This window comes from Micromys minutus, assembly GCF_963924665.1.
Source record: "Micromys minutus genome assembly, chromosome: 16".
Lineage (NCBI taxonomy): Eukaryota > Metazoa > Chordata > Mammalia > Rodentia > Muridae > Micromys > Micromys minutus.
Window position 1 is genome coordinate 10,830,970 of NC_137985.1, and position 18,873 is coordinate 10,849,842.

Genomic DNA, 18,873 nt, shown 5'->3' on the forward strand with positions numbered 1-18,873 from the left:
CTGTGGGATGGTTTTAGGATCTTTAGCGCATAGTGCCAATGCCTTCCGTTAAGAACTATTGCTCACTGATGTTCAGCAACCTTTTTTAAAAAGCCTTTTACTATTTGGTGAAGTATAACTCAAGTTATAATTTACATTTCTTGGGCCACCATGGACATAACCGTTTTCAGTGACCTTGGGGCTCATATTTACCCATTCTCTTTTGTCCACTTTTCATCAGTACTGGTTGTGTTTCATACTGTTTATATGTACATTTTACACATTACTTGTCCATGACACACCCTAAGCCCTTTGTTAGATTTATTAATATTTCTGCCTATTTGACATAGCTTTTATATTTCTTTAATCCCACTAAAGTTTAAATTTTTTATGTTGTATATACTTTCTCATGTAAATATGCAAGTATTATCTTGATTTTATCTTTTTATGTGGTTACAATTTTATTCTACACTTTTAGAGCTTATTAACTTCTAAACTTGTTTTGTGGTTCTAGTGAAGCTGCCTCTGGCTGTTTTGTGCTGTCTGTGGTAGGTTTGGTCTGACTTTCCTCTTTGCCCCAGTGCTCTTAAATTTGTCAAGTCTGAAAAAACTGGGATGGCTTTACGAAGTTTCTGAGTGACTTCTTGGAGGACTTCACTGCCTCATGTCTGTGCCTTACCTGTAAATGGGATGCTACAATGCCCATGGGTCAAAACCTTCTGATATTTTTATTTCTTCTAATTCTCTAGGTTTTTTAAAGTGATATACTGAATCTTCTGAGGTTTTTTCCCATCTTCATAAATCTCTATTTTTCCCTTTTGTTGAACTTTCGATTCTGCAATAGGTCATTCCTGTCGCCCTGATTGTTACTGTAGATTCCACTTTTTCTATTGGTCTTATTTCACAGACATATTAATTTCATCTCTAAAAAATATTAAAATATCACTGCCTTTCACGTTCTGTTCCTTGCTATAGTCTCTTTGAAGAGGCTGTTTGTCTCTTAGCTTGGGTCTCTCACATGCACATTTAAATCCTTCATCAGACTTTAGTTGGTTACAGATCAGGGCGCTGACTGAAGTGAGCTTGTTTTGGTCACTGTTCACCTGCATGGAGACCTGTTTCTTTCCTCTAGGTGGGTCAGAGTCCACAGTGAAAGATCTCCCAACTTTTTTTTAAAGATACCAATTTTTTAAAAGATTTATTTATTATATATAAGTACACTGTAGCTGTCCTCAGACACACCAGAAGAGGGCATCAGATCCTATTACAGATGGTTGTGAGCCACCATGTGGTTGCTGGGATTTGAACTGAGGGCCTGTGGAAGAACAGCCAGTGCTCTTAGCCATTAAGCCATCTTACCATCCCCCAACTTTTTTCCTGGACACAACAAGGCTAGATTCTCTACTCAAAGATTTTCACCCAACTTTACTCACTCCTGATGACCCCTGGCAGTCTCCAGTACAGAATCTACCTCTGCTCCTGCTGTACAAAATGAACTGTAATCTTCTGGTCCAGCTGACTGACAGTGTCTGACATTTCTAGGAAAAGGTCTCATTTCCAGAGGTGCTGACTGCCATGACATCCTAAGCCCCTTAGGTTCTGTTTATGCTGCTTGGCTCTCCTGCTAATTTCAGATTTTATAAATCAGCATGTATTTCTCCAACTAATTTCCAAATTCTGTATTTTGCCACTATCTGCTATCTTATATCTTTAATACTTTCCTAAGTCTGTAAAAATATAAATACTGAAAGAATTTTAAAAGGGGAAAAGGTCAAGTAACAAATAAAGGTAGACCAGTCAGAATTACAACAGACTTCTCAACAGAGATCATGAAAGTTAGAAGGTCCTAGGCAGATGTCATTAAGACCCTAAGAGAACAAAAGTGCCAGCCCAGGCTACTATACCCAGCAAAACTCTCAATTACCATGGATGGAGAAACCAATATATTTCATGACAAAAATAAATTTACACAATGTCTTTTCACAAATCCAGCCCTACAAAGGATAATAGATGGAAATCTCCAACACAAGAAGAGAAACTACACCCTAGAAAATGCAAGAAAATAATCTTGCAATAAACCCAAAAGAAGATAACTACCCAAGCATAATTCTACCTCTAACAATAAAAATAATAGGAAACAACAATCACTATTCCTTAATATCTCTTAACATCAATGGATTCAATTCCACAACAAAAAGACATAGACTAACAGACTGGATATGTAAACAGGACCCATCTGCATATAGAAAATGCACATGAGTAACAAAGATAGACACTATCTCAGAGTAAGAGGCTAGAAAACAATTTTCCAAGCAAATGGTCCCATGAAACAAGTTGGAGTAGCTATTCCAATATCAAAATTTCTAAAATATATTTTCAACCAAAAATTATCAAAAAAGATAAGGAAGGGCACTTCATACTCATCAAATGAAAAATCTATGAAGATGAACTCTCAATCCTGAACATCTATGCTCCAAATGCAAGGGCACCCACATTCATAAAAGAACCTTTATTAAAGCCCAAAGCACATATTGCACCTCACACAATAATAGTGGGAGACTTCAACACACTACTCTCATCAATGGACAGATCATGGAAGCAGAGACTGAACAGAGACTCTGTGAAACTAAGAGAAGTTATGAACCAAATGAATTTAATAGACATCTATAGAACATTTTATCCTAAAACAAAAGAATATACCTTCTTCTCAGCACCTCATGATACCTTCTCCAAAATTGACCATATGATCAGTCACAAAACAGGTCTCAACATAATACAAGAAGACTGAAATAATCCCATGCATCCTATCAGATCACCATGGACTAAGGCTGGTCTTCAATAACAAAAACAACAAAAAGCCCACATACACGTGGAAGCTGAACAATGCTCTACTCAATGATAACTTAATCAAGAAAGAAATAAAAAATTAAAGACTTTTTAGAATTTAATGAAAAGGAAGGAACAAACTTATGGAATACAATGAAAGCAGTGCTAAGAGAAAAACTCATAGCTCTGAGTACCTCCAAAAAGAAACTTAAGAGAGCATACACTAGCAGACAGCACACCTGAGAGCTCTAAAACAAAAAGAAGCAGATAAACCCAAGAGGAGTAGAAGGCAGGAAATGTTCAAACTGAGGGCTAAAATCAATCAAGTAGAAAGAAAAAGAACTATACAAAGAATCAACAAAACCAAGAGCTGGTTCTTTGAGAAAATCAACAAGATAGATAAACCCCTAGTCAGACTAACCAGAGGGCACAGGGACAGTATCCAAATTAACAAAATCAGAAATGAAAAGGAAGACATAACAACAGAAACAGAGGAAATTTAAAAAATCATCAGATTCTATTACAAAAGCCTATACTCAACAAAACTGGAAAATCTGGATGAAATGGACAATTTCCTAGACAGATTCTAGGTACCAAAGTTTAATCAGGATCAGATAAACCATCTAAACTGTCCCATAACCCCTAAAGAAATAGAAGCAGTCATCAAAAGTCTTCCAACCAAAAAAAGCCCAGGACCAGATTGATTTATTGCAGAATTCTATTAGACCTTCAAAGAAGACCTAATACCAATACCTTTCAAACTATTTCTCAAAATAGAAACAGAAAAAACACTACCCAATTAATTCTATGAAGTAACAATTACGTTTATACCTAAACCACACACACACACACACACACAAAATTCAGACCAATCTCCCTTATGAACATCAATGCAAAAATACTCAATAAAATTCTCCAAAACCGAATCTAAGAACACAACAAAACGATCATCCATCATGATCAAGTAGGCTTTATACCAAGGATACAGGGATGGTTCAATATATGGAAATACATCAATGTAATCCACTCAATGAGAAAAAAAAAATCATTAGATGCTGAGAAAGCATTTGACAAGATTCAAAACCCCTTCATGTTAAAAGTCTTGGAAAGAACACGAATTCACAGCTCATACCTAAGCATAGTAAAAGTGATATACAGCAAACCAGTAGCCAGCATCAAACTAAATGGAGAGAAACTTGAAGCAATCCCACTAAAATCAGGGACTAGGCAAGGCTTTCTCCCTACCTACTCAATATGGTACTGGATGTCCTAGCCAGATCAATTAGACAACAAAAAGTGGTCAAATCAGTGCAACTTGGAAAGAAAGAAGTCAAAATATCATTATTTGCAGATGATATGATAGTATACTTAAGTGACCTCAAAAAATTCCACCAGGGAACTCCTAAACTTGATAAATAACTTCAGCTAAGTGGCTGGATACAAAACTAACTCAAATAAATCAGTAGCTTTCCTCTGCTCAAAGGACAAACAGGCTGAGAAAGAAATTAGAGAAACAACACCCTTCACAATAGTCACAAACAATATAAAGTACCTTGGTGTGACACTAACCAAGGAAGTAAAAGATCTGTATGACAAGAACTTCAAGTCTCTGAAGAAAGAAATCAAAGAAGATCTCAGAAGATGGGGAGATTTCCCATGCTCACGGATTGGCAAAATTAATGTAGTAAAAAATGGCCATCTTCCAAAAGAAATCTACAGATTCAATGCAATCCCCATCAAAATCACAACTAAATTCTTCATAGAGTTGAAAAAAGCAATTTGCAAATTCATTTGGAATAACAAAAAACCCAAGATAGTGAAAAGTATTTTCAACAACATAAGAACTTCTGGGGGAATCACCATCACTGACCTCAAGCTGTATTACAAAACAATAGTGATAAAAATTGCATGGTATTGGTACAGAGACGACAGGCAGGTAGATCAATGGAATAGAATTGAAGACACAGAAATGAGCATACACACCTATGGTCACTTGATCTTTGACAAAAGAACTAAAACCATACAGTGGTAAGAAGACAAATTTTTCAACAAATGGTGCTGGTTCAACTGGAAGCCAGCATGTAGAAGAATGCAAATCCATTCTTATCACCTAATACAAAGCTCAAGTCCAAGTGGATCAAGGACCTCCACATGAAACTCAATACACTGAAACTAACAGAAGAGAAAGTGGGGAAGAGCCTTGAACACATAAGCACAGAAAAAATTTTCCTGAACAGAACAACAATAGCTTATGCTCTAAGATCAAGAATTAACAAATGTGACCTCATAAAATTGCAAAGTTATGTAAGGCAAAGGACACTGTCAATAGGAAAAAATGGCATCCAACCAATTGCAGAAAGATCTTTGCCAGTCTTATATCTGATAGAGGGCTAGTATCCAATATATACAAAGAACTCAAGAAGTTAGACCTACGAGAATCAAATAACCCTATTAAAAATGGGGGACAGAGCTAAACAAAGAATTCTCAACTGAAGAATATCGAATGGCTAAGAAGCACCTAAAGAAATGTTCAACATCCTTAGTCATCAGGGAAATGCAAATCAAAACCCTGAGATTCCACCTCACACCATTCAGAATGGCTAAAACTGAGGTGACAGCAGATGTTGTTGAGGATGTGGAGAAATTTCTCCATTGTTGGTGGGATTGCAAGCTGCTATGAGCACTCTGGAAATCAGTCTGGCGGTTCCTCAAAAAATTGGACATAGTACTACTGAAGGAACCAGCTATTCCTCCACTCCTGGGCATATGCCCAAAAGACGCTCTAACATATAACAATGACAAATGATCCACCATGTTCATAGCAGCCTTGTTTATAATAGCCAGAAGCTGGAAAGAACCCAGATGTCCTTCAACGGAGGAATGGATACAGAAAATGTGGTACATTTACACAATGGAGTACTACTCAGCTATTCAACAATGACTTTATGACATTTCTAGGCAAATGGATGAAACTAGAAGCTATCCTGAGTGAGGTAACCCAGTCACAAAAAAAAAAAAAAAAAAAAAAAAAAAAAAAAAAAAAAAAAAAAAAAACACACACACACACACACACATTGTATGCATTCACTGATAAGTGGATAATCGCCCAAAAGCTCAGATTACCCAAGATACAATCCACAGACCCACAGACCACATGAAGCTCAAGAAATTGGAAGACCAAAGAGGGGATGCTTCAGTCCTTCTTAAAAGGAGAAACAAAATATTCACAGGAGGAAATATAGAGATATAGTGTGGAGCAGAGACTGCAGGAAAAACCACCCAGAGACTGCCCTACCTGGGGATCCATCTCATATACTGTCACCAAACCCAGACAATATTGTGGATGCCAAGAAGTGCATGCTGACAGATCTCTGATATAGCTGCCTCCTGAGAGGCTCTACCAGAGCCTGAGAAATACCAAGTTTGATGATCTCAACCAACCATTGGACTGAGAATGAGGTCCCTAATGGAGGAGTTAGAAAAGGTACTGAAGGAGCTGAATGGGGTTTGCAACCCAACAGGAAGAACAACAATATCAACCAACCAGAACCCCCCCCCCAGCTCCCAGGAACTAAATCACCAATCAAAGAGTACATACGGAGGGATCCATGGCTCCAGCAACATATGTAGCAGAGGGTGGCCTTATCAAGCATCAAAGAGAGGAGAGGTCCTTGGTCCTGTGAAGGATCAATTCCCCACTGTAGGGGAGTGCCAGGGCAGGGAGATGAGAAGGAATAGATTGGTGGGGGAACATTCTCATAGAGGCGGGGGTGGGGGAATAGAATGGGGGGAATTCCAGAGGGGAAACTGGGAAAGGAGATACCATTTGAAATGGAAGTAAAGTGTGTGTGTGTGTGTGTGTGTGTGTGTGTGTGTGTGTGTGTGTGTGTGTACTGTTACAGTCACTTCAAAGGAATTGGGGGTAATACAAAAATAATAGCACTTAAATTACTGTACCACGGATTCTGTTTTCCATACTCATGGTTACTATTCAGCAGATGCCTAATGAAAATCCTGGCACAGGAGATCCTCAGCAGGCAGTGTGTTTGGCAGGAGCTTTTACCTCCAGTGGGCACTCGCTGGTAATGAACATAGCGCTTCCAGAGCTGTGTTTGTCTCGTTCACCCGGTCATCTGTATGTCTCTGCCTCAAACCTCAGTGCTCCATTCCTCATCAGCTACAAATGAAAAAACACAGCAAAACGGTGGCTTTTCCTGTGGACATTCAAGTTAGAAGTATGCAGGAAGTATGCATATAGAGAAACATACTTAGCAGGAAGAATTGGGCAAGATCAGTAAAGGTTATTTTGTAACATAAATCCTGAATTGTGGTATTTAGCCTTAAAATCCAGCAATATAAGTGTCACATAATGACTTCAGTGTAGCCTATGATAAATTGGGCATGGGATTATTAACTTTGTTCTGGTTAACTTTATTCTGCACGGAAACTAGGGTGGTAGTGGCTGTATCCAGCTACAAAGAGCAGCAGAGGTTCTTAACTCCCCTAAGGGCATACCACTCAGTGAATAAATGACCTTGAATTGTAAGTTTTAGATCTGCTCCCTGGGTGAGTCCACAAGTCTTGTGCAGGACCCAGCGCTAACACCACCTCCCTTTGTTGTATAGTCTGCTGGATTTTATAGCATGCAACTAAGAGAAACGTCATTTATACATAATCCTCTCCACTCCTGTTCCCTAGAGCCAACTGCTTGTGCATTTCAGGTACTTGTTCCACGTTTCCTGTACAATGTGGAATGTATTCTGTGATGCTCCATCTCACAGACTGTCCCCGAGCCCTAATGGCTCCATCACATTTCCTGAGTAAAATCTCAAATCTTTGCCACATAAAATTGATCACAGCTGATTTCTATAGTGAACAATGACTGCACTGCTACTTAAAAAAAAAAAAAAAAAAACTAAGTTGTATTCTTTTTCCTTTTCTCTGTTTTATGCATACTTACTCCCTGATTCATTCCCAGAAATGTAAATCTAAATGCCCAACGTGAATTAGGTTGCTGAAGATTTCTCTGGACAGCCCGCACTGGCTTGCAGCTGGAGCAGTGGTCCTACGCAGTCGCACAGCCTGCATCCTGATGCTTCTCACCCTTCATCCTCCATGGGCTACCTCTCTAGCACGTTAGGTTCCTCAGGCCCTTCCTGACGGGCTCCATCCATGTGTATTCACTTGCTTCAGAAGGGAATATCCACTGGGAACATCCTGGAAGCCCCATAGAGATTAAAACTCTCCAGAAGAAGCACACTGGGATTTAAAGACTGCACCCTGGAAGAATATCCAACAATCTGTACTGGGCACTCATAAAACCCTTTCTTAATGAAAGCAACAAAGATACTGAACAAAAGCCATTTCTAACTAGAATTTATTCCTCTGCAAACTAACCATACCCATCACAAAGATATGACAAATTCAGGCGTCAGGTCTAAGTAAGGCAAAGATCATGTCAAAAGTCTCCTAACTATAAAACAAGAACCTTGGAGTTGAGTGGCCATAACCAGCACACCTGTTTGCCAAAGTTTGGAATATGAAATTAACTTGGTTCTATGCTGCTACTTTCCTTTGAGACTTCTGGAGACATTCTTTCCTGGTGTCTTCTCAAAAAATCCAAAAGCAACCTCTTGCTAATCTTTTTATAAATTCTGTGTCTACTTTTAGAATAGTCCTCTGATCATTTTTCAACAGTTCTGCTGGGGTGTGGATGAGAAACTACTGTTTTAGGTATACCTTCCACAAACTTCTGTCCTGCATTGCTGTGGAACAGCCTCATTGTTTCCCCACTCCATTTCTCCTTCTCTCCATGTGTATGGACATCCATCACCTCAGAGTGATGGACACCAAACCTCAGAGCTGAGCCTTTAATTTTATTGCCAGAACTTATTTTCAACATTTTGTTCTTTTGTTACTAGCCAAGCTTCCCATCATTTTTCTGTTCCAGAAACAACTTTGGTTGTGTAAATATTCACTGTAGATTAATTGCTGAAGATTTCTCTTCTCTCTGGGAGGGTTTGTTTGTTTTTAGGTTTCATCTGCCCTCTGCACTGCATGTTTTCTTGATGTATTCACTTCATGAGGACCTTCTGGTTTTCCTGTATCAGGTTCAATATATTTGAGAAGCAGGCACTAAGTAACTATGTTTGTTATGAGTGGTCTAGTCGGAATCTAGACATTTCCTTTAGAGATGGAGACACTTGGAAATATCTAAAAGAGAATGTAATTAAAAGACTTGAAATTTATACCTTTTTTTTTTTTTTAGACAGGGCAGAGCATCTCTACATAGTCCTGGCTGTCCAGAAAGCGCCAGGATTAAAAGCATGTGTCATCATGCCCAGCCATACATTTTAAATAAGTAACTGGGGCCCAGGAATTTGGGGTGTCCGAGAGTTTTATTTGTTTTGTTTTTGTTTTGGAGGTTTTGATTTTGGTTTTGTTGCTGTTTGTTTGTTTGTGAGACAGGGTTTCTTGGTGTGGAACTAGCTCTATAGACCAGGCTGGCCTTGAACTCACCACCATGTCCAGTTCTTCTTTAAAATAGATACACTATAATAAAAAATAAGGTGTGGCAGTTGATACCATAATCTCAGCATCCCAAAAAATGCAAGAGGACCCTGAGATTGAGGGAACCCAGCCTAAGTGGTGAGTTCCAAGGACAGGCATGGCTATACTGTGAAGCCCTCTCTGAAATAAACGAACAGAGATCAGGTGAAATTTGATTCAGGTAGTTTTTAAATTTTATTGAGACAGGATTTACATGTTTGATTGTCCGTTTCAGCGCTGTTAAATGCTGTTCACACTTAGTGCTGTACAATTGACCATCTCTGCCATCCAACTGTAAGGCGCTTCAGTCACTCCAGAGAGCACGTTTCCATCCTCGGTCACTGCCCATTCCCATCCACACCAAAGCAACTCTACCCTTTCCATTTCCCTATTCCTCATGTTAAACCTACGGGAAACCTACACTATGTGGCCTTCTGTGCCCAGCTTCTTTCCTACAGCACATGCTTGAGGTTTGTGCTGTTTACATGCCAGCATCCATTTCTTCTTATGACCAAAGTCCTACAATGTAAAGATAGACCTCATTTTACTTACCCACTCATCAGCTGATATAAATTTGGGTTGTTCTCACGCTAAGGCTACTAACAACAATACTGTTACGAACATTCATGTACACGACTGTCTTGGATGCCTAAAATTGGTGAACCAACTGACAGCTCTGTTTAACATTTTGAGGAATTGCTACACTGTGTTCCAGAAATAACTACATTTCTTTTCCTCTCTCCAACAGTTATAAGGGTGTCAACTGCATAAGCAGCCTCCCCAACTGTCTTCTCTCTTAGAGAAATTCCAAGAATGACATCCTGGTTGTAACATGCACTTCCTTAGTGACTAACTATACTGAGGATCTTTTCATTAGCTTATTGCCTATTCTGCATATTTTTAAAGAAATTCCTGCTCAAACTTTTTTTTTTAATTACTAAATTGTACAAAAGTTCTTTTATCTTGAGTATGTCTTTTGAAATGCATATGTTTTGATTTTTTCGGGGGGTGCTGAGACAAGGCCTAGGGCTATACATAGCTCAGTCTCCCAGCTTCTGGGATTATAGCAATGTACTATACTGTTCAGCAAAAATCTTAAAATCTGACAAGTCCAATTTACCAATGTTAAAATGTGTCTCCTGCCATTGGTGCAGTGCTAAGGCACTGATTACTGTCCTATCAGGGGTCACAAGGCAGTTGCTGTTCTATCTTCTAAGGCTTTGGTGTTCTTGTTGACTATTAAGTCTGTGGTCACAATTGAAATTAATTTTCCAGTAGAAATCCAAATCCATTCTTTTGTACATGGATATCCAGTTGCTTCAGCTCCATTTTGTTTTCTGAAGAGTATTCTTTTTTCTTGAGTTGCCCTGAAACTTTTGTTGAAAATTGTTTATCATAAGAGCTCTGGGGATTTGTGTTCCACATAATCTGTGCACATCCTTGTCAATGTGGTTACTCTGGTAGCCATCCTAAAAATATGCCAACCAACAGAACAGGTCTTTTTTGTTTCTTCATTGTTATAGGTGCACTTGCTAGTCAGCTTCTTGGACTTACCATTTTATTGATTTATCCCACTATTGTTCATGTATGAACATTTTCCAAGTTTCAGTCTATGAAGTATGATGGTAGTTAATTCTTTAAAGTTAGTTGTCCAGCTGAACTTCTTTTCTTGTTAACTTGTAAACTCAATGTTTGGGTGGTCAGATAATTCTGACCATTAATCTTGTCACTAATACCTGACTATTGACCAACAACCTCTATTTAAATTGTTGGTTACACATATTTTGGAAAACACTAAATGCAATTAAATTTATTACTTTTTCCTTATGACTTACCTCCCTATGTCTCGTTTAAATAGTCTGCCTTCTTGAAGCCACAGATATGTCTTTTTATTTACTTATTTTCCCAGTGAAAATCAGAAGAGGAAATACATCTGAAAGTAAAATTTGGATAGGAATAGCTAATAAAACACAATCCAGAATCTGAATTCCCCATAAATGGTCAGATGATAATCCAATCAATCATAACTTTTAGGTTTTAAATATAACATAGATGACTGAAATTTAGTTAGAGTAATTTTCTCCTGGATTAATCTTTGCTTCGTATGGGCCTCTTTCTAGTTTTCTGATATCTTTACTCTCTGACTCTTATGTAGATACAAATTAATACAAAAATTGAAGCTGTGATCCACATATAAGAACATGTGGTCTTTGTCTTTCTGAGCCTGGGTTACTTCATTTAACATATTTTCTAGTTCTACCCATTTTTCTTCATGGTTGAAAAGTCAAATATGTATATGTCCCATATTCTCATTATTAATTCATCTATTTAGGAATATGTAGGCTGATTTATTTTCCTAGCAATTTTTTTTTCTAGCATAGATGAACAAGTAGCTTTTCAGATACTCAGTCCTTTGAGGGCCTAGAGATGGAATAGCTGTGTCACATGGAAGCTTTATTTTTAGGTTTTGAAAAAAAAATCAGTCATATAGTGACTGTATGGGTTGGTACCCCATCAATAGTGAATGACAGTCTCTCTCTTTCTCTCCACCCCCTCCCAAGTCCTTTCCAGGATTTTATCACTTTCCTGATAGCTATGCTGACATGGGGTGAGAGGGAATCAGAGCAGTTTTAATCTGCACTTCCCAGGTGGCTAAGGATGCTAAGCACTTTTGTTCTTGTGTGTGTTGAATATTGATACCCTGTCAGATGTATAGATGGCAGATTTCCTCCCATTCTATAGGCTGCCTCTTCACTTACTAATTTTGCTGTACAGAAGTCTTAATTTCTTCAAGTCCCATTTGCTGGTAACTAATTGTCCCTATCTCCTGTGTTACTGGAGTCCTTCTCAGAAAGTCTTTCCCTATTGGTCTTGGGTTTGTTGATTTGTTTTGTAGTATCTTCCCATTTTGGAGTCTTACAGTGTGGGTTATATGAGGCGATTTATAGGATCCACTTAATGGTGATTTATATGGATCTAAAGTTGCAAGGTAAGATCTAGTTTCATTCTACATATGGAAATCCAGTTTTCCCAAGACTTTGTTGAAGATAGTGACTTTTCTATATTTAGCACTTTTGTCAAAACTCATGGGACTTAGCTGTGTGTATGTCTTGGGTTTTTGTTGTTTGTTTCCTGTTTCCCTGATCTGCATGTCCATTTTTGTGTTGGCACCTTCTTTTTCTTTCTGCTTTTGTTTGTTTTCCACACAAGTAAAATTCTGTGTTTAGCAGAAACAAATCTGAATTTCTGGTCTTCGAATTTTCTTTTGCTTTAGTTTTAGATGTCCTGTTTTTTAAATTTCCATCGAGATTTGGTTAGATTTATAGTTTTACTTGAGCATTCTTTCTAGAGTAAATTCAATTCACTCCTGTTGCTTTGAATTAGGGTTATAGTAAAAAAAAAAAAAAAAAAAAAAAAAGGAGCCAGATTTTGTTCTTTGAGCATTCTTGCTCATTATCTGACATTTACTCAAATCTTGGGATGCTTCAGCAGTGCTTTAACTATGAAGGGGATATATTTGTTTCCTTATAGTCTAAGAAGCCTTGGTGTGTGTGTGTGTGTGTGTGTGTGTGTGTATACACAGAATACAAACATTTCTTGATTTTACATTCCTTCTTAAACATTATTTTTATTCTATTTTAACTCACTGTTAAGTTTATAATATTTTTATATTATTATAATTCTATTGACCATAGTTATTCTTTTTCTGCTTTGGAACTTGACACAAGCCAAATTCTTGCTGACTAGATACATTCATTAGTGAAATGCTAAATGTTGCCTGATGCAGTCAAAATCCTACACTCATTGCAGATTGTAATAAGAGCTGCTCTAAACTTTCATACTGTCATCCTGCCATTTGTCACCTAATCTGAGACCCTTTTCAATACAAAGGAACCCAGGGATGACAGTATAAACCAGAATCTCATTCATATATCAAGTTAAAAAGCAACAGAAACACAGAATTATGTTTTCTCAAACTGCAAAATACATTTTTCAAGTATTATAAATACTTCAGAAAATTGACTATAGAGCATGGCTGTAAGTTTTTACAAGTATCAAAAAATTTAAATATTCAGAAAATATTCTACTATTAAAAAACAATGAAGTGAAATCATAAATTAATGACAAACCTAAAAACCCCCAAATTTGTAAACTGAAAATATATTTTAAATAAACTTTTAATAAGAATGAATTTTTTTAAAGTCAAATGATGAAATTCATTCTATATAAATGAGAATGAAATTACTACTTTTCAAATCTGTGGTACGCTAGTAAATAATACTAAAGTAAAGTTGAAACCCTAAAGAAATGGTTAAGGTAGGAGGCTAGGAAATTATAAGAACTAGATAGGCATCAATCTAAAAATAAAAATTTTTAAAACCCTAAAAACTAAGACCAGAAATTGATGAAATACAAAACTACATAAAGTAGAGAACAAAGAGACCTAAACTTTTGAGAATTTTAATAAACTTGAAAAATCTTCAGTAAAAATGATGAAGAATAAAAGTACAAGCCACAAATAGTAATAGAGGTCTGGTGACAGAGGTCACTGCGGACAGACATATCTGGTGACAGAGGTCACTGCAGACAGACAGACAGCTCTGGTGACAGAGGTCACTGCGGACAGACAGACAGCTCTGGTGACAGAGGTCACTGCAGACAGACATCTAGCTCTGGTGACAGAGGTCACTGCGGACAGACAGACAGATCTGGTGACAGAGGACACTGCAGACAGACAGCTCTGGTGACAGAGGTCACTGCAGACAGACAGACAGCTCTGGTGACATGTCATTTCTGTAAAGGTTGGTGACACAAAAGAACTGAAAACAGAAATATAAAGAGAAAGCAGGAAGAAAAAAGAAAGAGTGTGGATAATTTTACACTAATGCATAGTTTAAGTAAGGGAAAAGATTTCTAGAAAAATAGAACAGACACAAGAAGTGAGAAGACGGACTACATTCATAAAGAAATCGAAGCAGCAGCCAAACTCTTAGAAACAAAATTCCAAACTCAAGATGGCTGTACCAGGAAATTTTACCAACCCTTAAAAAAAAGACATGCAATTCCAATCTTGGGCAAACTTTCCCAGAGAACAGAAAGTATGCTTCCTACTTTGTATTATGGCCCAAACCCGAAGGACACTAGGAGAAAGGAAAACAGTTAATATCCCTTGGAAACTGACACAGACTTCTAACTAAAGTATGAGCACACTGAGTCTAAGGCTAGGGCCACTGATGGCTTATTCCAGCAAAAAACAACCGGGTAAAACTCTAAGTCTATTTATTATACACTGACAGATTAAAAGGGAATCGCAAAGCAGAAGAAACACTTGAATTCATCATTTTAAAAATGTTTGCACTTACACACTAGCGCTGCTTACACTTTGGTCTGAGAAGCATCTCTTTGAAGCAAGCAGCAGTAAGAGCAGGCACTTGTCCAAAACTGAGAGTAAATGGCTACTGGATGTTCAGCCCTGAGTGGGACACCTATATTACCCTTTCCACGCATGGTGGAAGGGGCAGGAAAAATGGCAGGCAGTGTCAGAGTGTCAAAGAATAATCTTCAGGCATAGCATGGATTTAAAAGCTCTTGAATTTAAAAGCTGTGGTTACCTGTGCTGAATCTACACAAGATTTGATTTGTCAGCATCCTGCCAGAGAAGAGAGAGAGGGACTCACAAGGCCCCATCTGTCGAGGAAGATCTATATGTAAGTAATGATTTCCAGGGGAAGGAAGACATTTTCTTCAGTGGTATAGCCACTAGTAAGATGCCCATGCTCCTGTATGCAACCTTGTACATCCTCCTGTATGAAACTCATCAGGTTTCAAAATAAATAAGTAAAGTAGAAAATGGATTTGTTGAGAAAAGGAAGTTGAATCAGTAGGAGGGGAAGAGGTATGAACACGAAAATACATTATATGCATAGGTGAAGATAGCATAATAAAACCTTCTATCAAATATATGACTTTTAAAATATTTTCCACAACCTAAAATAGTAAGAAAAATACCATAAAACATATCATTGCAAACCATCAAAATTGTACTTAGTAGTAGTAGTAAGTTAAAAATTTTATCTTGTAGATCAAGAAAAAAACAAAGACACCTGGATCAGAATCTTTATTCAACACTGCTTCAGAAGTACAAAGCAAAGAAAAAAGGGAAGGCAGAGTGGGAAGAGACTGAAAATAAAAAACAAAACCATGTTATCATTATTGGCAGAGGGTACTCTGAATATAAGAATATTCAGAGTAAACCACTTGAACTAACAAAAGAGTTTGGTGAGTTCTCTGAATTTAAAATAGTTATGTACAAAAATCAATTATAATTGTGTACATCAGTTACAAATGATCCAAGTTTAAGAATGATATCGTTGACAATAGCATTAACTATTAATGAGAGTTTGTGAGATTTCTATAAGGCAGTAATGTAAACATACTCAAAGAAAACAAAGACCATCTAAACAAATGAAAAAAAAAAATAAGGCAGAGACTGAAGAGCCAACCATGGGCCGCCCCACCTGGGGATCTATCCTGTCTGCTGACACCAAATGCCAACTCTGTTGCAATTGCCAAGAGGGGCTTTCTGAAACGAATTTCTGCCAACAATTGACCGATGCAGATGTGGGTGCTTGGAGCAAACCATTAGACTGAGCTCAGGGACCCCATGGGAGAGCTGGCAGAGGACTGCAGGAACAGAGGGGGTTTGCAACCCCATAGGAAGAACAATGTCAGTTGGCTGGACCACCCAGTGCTCTCAGAGCCTAGACCACCAACCAAGAAGTGCACAGGGAACGATCCATACCTCCAGATACAGAGGATGGCCTGTCTGACATCAATAGGAGAAGAGGCCCTTGGTCCTGTGGAGGTCTGACACCTCAGTTTGACACCTCAGTGTAGGGGAATGCTGGAGCAGTGGGGGGGGGGTGGTGAAGGAGCACCCTCATAGAAGCAAATAAGAGGGGGAAAGAGAGTGAATGGGATGGGGGAGTTTTGGAGAGGTAACTGGGAAGGGGATATCATTTGAGATGTAAATGAATGGAATGATTAATTTTTTAAAGCAAAAAGAAAAATATATACTTCATTCCTAAATTTAAACTCACTACTATATAAATAAACATCAGTTCTTACATGTGCAAGTGTAATGTTAGTGTAATGTTATTTCAGTTAAAATTACAAGTGTGTAGAACTTGACAGTTAGCTCCTGATCATACAAAGGACAGAGATGTTGGAAGAGAGGAGAGGTAATAATTACTTAACTAGATGTCAAGACACCACCACCATATCATGGATAAAATGATTGTTTGGTGCCTGAGAACTCTTTAGAAGGGATTACAGAGAATATAAGTATGCTTTCAAAGTAAGAACATTCTCAAGTAAAAATAGCATGCACTTAAGAAAAAGGAATCATAAACTGAACCCCCAAATGGAATATTTTCATGTCAAAATCAGTATTAAATATTTTCAAATGAGAAGCTAAGAAGTAGGACGTGGTATGTTCAGCAAGAGTAAGTAGCAGGAATTACTACCAAAGCATTAAGAATTCAGAAATCTATAAGGAAAAAACAATTCAATAGGAAAATAACTCAGACACACACAAAAAAAATCCAAGTAGGTAATAAACATGAATTAGACATCAAGGAAACACAGTCAAGACATTAATGACAAGTTACTCAAGGCCAGGAGAAAGTGACATGCTGGGCAGTGTCAGGCATGGTGAGATTCCACAAGAGCTGTCACCTCTGCAGATGTTCATATGGAATGCACATTTATAAGGTACTGAAGTAGCTTTATTTGCAAATGTCACTGTAACAGAAGCATAACTGTAAGATTTATAGAGTTCATTTTTACAGCTGAACTCCACACAGCTACACACAATGCACGTTAAGTGGGAAGGCAAAAGAAAGATTCATTTACATAAACATTTAAATAAAGTTCAAGGTTGACAAGCCTGAGTTTCCTTTACAAATTAATTCATAGGCATTCTGGGGCTGGGCAGATGATTCAGGAAGACTATCTGATGAACAAGCTTAAGGCCCTAAACCCCAATCCTCAGCTCACACATGAGCATGTGGGTGCATGCATTTCTTTATTAAGAAAAATATTCTCCTCTTTGAGCTATCAGGTTCATAGATAATGGATTTGAGGAGAAGAAATGATTCGATTGGTAGAAATGAGGAGAGATTTGGTTACAGTTATAATTGATTCGGGTAGGCTGACCTAACTAAAATTTTGATAGTAGATATGACGGAGCCTGACCATCACCTGAGTTTCCACTTAAGAGATTATCTTCTGAAAGGAAAGCCTTTCTCTGGGTCTTGTATGTTCTCTTTTAATATCCAGACTCTGGTAAGCAAAAGATAAGTTACCCTTTTCTCTCTCAAACTGTGGATGGCTGCCCACCTCATATACACCACTACAGACACACATATGAAATAAAAATTTCTACAGCAGGACACAATCTCTTGTTAAAGTTCATTCATTCATCTGTTCACTCATTCATTTATTTGGAAAAGTGTTACTAGGAAAATGTTAGTGCTAATCACTTTTAAATGTTTGGCCTCTAGGACCAAGCATGCCCTGGTGGAACTTATATTATTGGACCAGTTCTGCAAAGAGGTGGAGAAAGTCATTTAACATAACAACAGAGGACCACACACATGCAGAATGCTGGATGCTAGTGGCCAGAGGGAGAGACCCCTGCAGCTTTAACCAGGGCCAACACAGCTGGCGGGCACAGCCCTAGAAAGGAGGAATCCTTTCCTGGCTACTGAGTACTAGGGCAGAAACAGCAGTGTCTCAGCCAGAAGGCAGGTAAGCTGTGCAGATATAAGGGTTGAGTCTCAGAGGCTAACAGGCTAGGGCATAAAAAACTCTGCAGCCCACTGTATGAAAAAGGTTTGCCTTTTCCTGGGAGGGCAATGGGATGCCACTGCCGCCTCACTGTCTGACTGGGTGTCCTTTTTCTCAATCCCATTCAAATGTTTGTTTTTCCATAAATTGCTGGGAACACAGTATTGTAATGTAATCATTCAAAAGTTGAATCATGTTTTTAAGATTTTATTTTATATATACACACATTTTATATGCACATATTTTATATAGATACATTACATTTTATTATATATATATACATACACATATATAGTTGTTGGTGGTGGTTTGTTTATTTGTTTGTTTGTTTGAAGACGGGGTTTCTCTGTGTAGCCCTGGCTGTCCTGGAACTCACCCTGTAGACCAGGCTGGCTTCGGACTCACAGGGACCAAAGTGTCTCTGTTTTGTGTGCATCTATGCGTGAGTATGCCAGTGTGTGTGTGTGTGTGGATGCCCACTAAAGGTGAGGTATCGCCTAGTGCTGGAAATACAGACAGCTGTAAGCTGCCAAACGTGGGTGCTGGGAACTGAACTGGGTCTTCTACAGGAGCAGTACCACTCTCAACCACTGGCCCACTTCTCCAGCTTCATGTTTACTTTCTATTGTTTGAATCTCTTTTCTGTCGTTTCTATTGAGTTGCTTGTAC